Consider the following 3,206-nt stretch of genomic DNA (forward strand, 5'->3'; position numbering starts at 1 on the left):
ATGCTTAAGCTATTGGCCAAACAGCATTGCAAGTAATATAGTTTCTGTGTGATTATTTTGAGTCATGGTGGTTGGGAAACACTGTGTGAATATATGTCATTGTGTTCGGTTTAATAAAGAAGCTGAGATCTTCTGAACATCCTGCTCACCAGTACACCCGGGGTTGGAAAAACCACACTAGGCAAAGAACTTACATCAAGATCAGGACTTAAGTAAGTTAATGTGGGTGATTTAGCTCAAGAAGTCTGATCACCGGATATCATGGAGTCTGGCAAGATGGTGTCTCCCAAGAGCATGCCGAAAGATGCACAGATGATAGCCCAAATCATGAAGGATATGGAGATTACAGAATATGAGCTGAGAGTTATAAATCAGATGTTGGAGTTTGCCTTCCAATATGTGACCACAATTCTAGATGATGCTAAAATTTATTCCAGCCATGCTAAGAGAGCTACTGTTGATGCAGACGATGTGCAATTGGCAATCCAGTGCTGGGCCGATCAGTCTTTCACTTCTCCTTTGAGGGATTTTTTTATTAGATATTGCAAGACAAAGAAATCAAACCCCTTTGCCGTTGATCAAGCCATACTCAGGTCCTAGATTGCCACATAAATATATATATATATATATATATATATTATTGAGAAAAGGAAAAAAAAAGTTTCCCCCTCCTCCCAGCCTCCTATTTCCCTCCCCCTCCTCCCACCCTTCTCCCCCTCCCCCCACTCCTCTCCAGTCCAAGGAGCAGTCAGGGTTCCCTACCCTGTGGAAAGTCCAAGGTCTCCCACCTCCCTCCATGTCTAGGAAGGTGAACATCCAAACTGGCTAGGCTCCCACAAAGCCATAACATGAAGTAGAATCAAAACCCCGTGCCATTGTCCTTGGCTTCTCATCATCCCTCATTGTTCGCCATGTTCAGAGAGTCCAGTTCTATCCCATGCTGATAAATATATTTTAACTGCTCCAAACTATAGGCTTAAGTCTTTGCAAAAAAAGGCACCTACTCCTGCAGGAAGAATCACAGTTCTGCGATTTAGTGTTGGCTCAGTTTCTAGCAAACCAAGTACTCCCACACTAGGCACACCAACTCCACAGACCATGTCTCTCTCAACTAAAGTGGGCACCCAATGTCCCTCACAGGACAAAGGTTCACAGTGCAGATGCCTGCTTTCCAGTCCCCTGCTATGAAAGCTTCAATCCCTGCAACAACAACAGTTCAGAATGATCTGATTAATCTGTCGCTAATTGGATCCAAAAACATTCTGATTACCACTAATATGGTATCACAGAATACAGCCAATGAGTCAGCAAAGGCACTGAAAAGAAAACGGGATGATGATGATGATGACGATGACGATGATGATGATGACTATGATAATTTGTAATCTAGTCTTCATGCATGTAACATGTATACTTGGTCTTGAATCCATTGTACTGAAATTAAGCAAGCATGTTAGATGTTCTAAAGCTGTATTTTAGAAAGTGGTATTTAATAAGTATGCTTTCCATGCTTTTCAATTGAAATGTTGAGTTTTAATGGAGCTAGTAATGGTCAACCTTTATCCATAACAAATAAAATTGTCAATTATCCATTTGAAAAAATAAATAAAGAAGCTGACTGGCCAATAGCTGAATAGAAAATGGTTAGGCAACACAAGCAGACACAGCGAATGCTGGGAGGAAGAAGGACAGAGTCTGGAATTACCAGTCTGAGAAAGAGGGAGCAGGAGATACGCATGCCATGTTAATAAAGGTGCCACCACATGACAGACTGGAAATCAGGAATATAGGTTAACTTAAAAAGTAAGAGCTGGTTAGGAAACAGCCTGAGCTATTGGCTGAGCACTTGCAATTAATATAAGTTTCAATGCGTTTCTTTGAGAGCAACTGTGGGACAGGAAAACTCTACTTACAAAAGTAAGATTTTTAAGACACATAGAAAGTTAAAGAACTCTGTAAATATCTGAAATAAATTTAAGAAAAGGAACTGTAGTTTTAAAAATCAGAGAAAAAATAGGTTGTACTTTGGCAGTGGTGGCATGAGGCAACAAGTGAATCTCGATGTGGGAGAAAAAGAAGGAACTACTGAGCTGAACAAAACCCACACAAGTAACTGTTTCAGGACATTGAAACTGAGCAGTCTGATAGAGCATAGAGAGATATGGTTCATAAGATTAACAGTGTTCTTTATTCTTCTTGCTTGTAGAAGCTCATAGCAAGAAACAAACAACAAATCTAGGAGAAATTGATATATAATGAATTATTATACATAACATTAAATTTCTGAACAGAACAATTTTATGTGTATTTCAGACTTTTTACTTATTTATTTTTAATTAATTTTTTTAGATTATAATATAATTACATCCTTTTCCCCACTCAAAACCCACCCATGTGGCCCTCCTAGCTTTCTATCAAATTCATGACTTCATTTCTCACTAATTGCCATTACATGAGTATATGGCATGTAAGTATATATATGTATACGTATATGTCAATTCCCATATCTCTTAATACAGAAATATGACTTGCCCAGTCTGCGTAATGCTACCTATATGTATATTTTCAGAGAATTTGGTACTGAATAACCAATTGATGTGCTCTTCCCTGATGACGACTATTTCTCCCATTCTCGACTTTTCTTAATTGCCATTATTGCTTCTTAACCTGTCAAAATGCCAGATTATGAAGCCCAGTCCAAGGGATATATCTAAGTGTTTGAGATTATTGAAGAAGAGGGGTCAGAAAGACTGTAAGACTCAGAGGTCAGGACATCAGCTATAAGACTTTGTCTCCTTCAAATGTCAGAGACAACTCTGATAAGGTCTTGCCAATGTGGCTGCCTACACAAGAACTGGACAAGGGCCACAGCCATTAAAAATACTAAAGTGGATCTGGGAAGTGCATGAGGATGAGGCTTCAACCCTACACAAAGAATTGGAGAGCTATTACTAACATTTGAAGAGGAATATAAGAATCAGGAAGAAACAACAGTTTTGCTCCTGTTCCAAAATCCTGGCAAATCCCTTCTTTCACTGTGACTAGCATTTAGTCCCATACCAATTACATTTGAAGAACACTATTTATTCAAACAAGTGAATGTTTATGTTTTAAATTTCCACCATCTCTGGGGCTAACTAAAGGATTCCAGATAATTTACTTTGATGTGTTTAAAATGCAAACCGCCATGCACATTAATGTTGCTA

General features: G+C 38.7%; 1 pseudogene; it reads left to right on the top strand.

Moving 5' to 3' along the window:
• Positions 1-225: 225 nt before the first annotated feature.
• LOC101989310 lies at positions 226-1,385 on the top strand (annotated as a pseudogene).
• The last annotated feature ends 1,821 nt before the right edge of the window (positions 1,386-3,206 follow it).

The sequence above is a fragment of the Microtus ochrogaster genome, linkage group LG10 (genome assembly GCF_000317375.1).
Source record: "Microtus ochrogaster isolate Prairie Vole_2 linkage group LG10, MicOch1.0, whole genome shotgun sequence".
Taxonomy (NCBI): Eukaryota; Metazoa; Chordata; class Mammalia; order Rodentia; family Cricetidae; genus Microtus; species Microtus ochrogaster.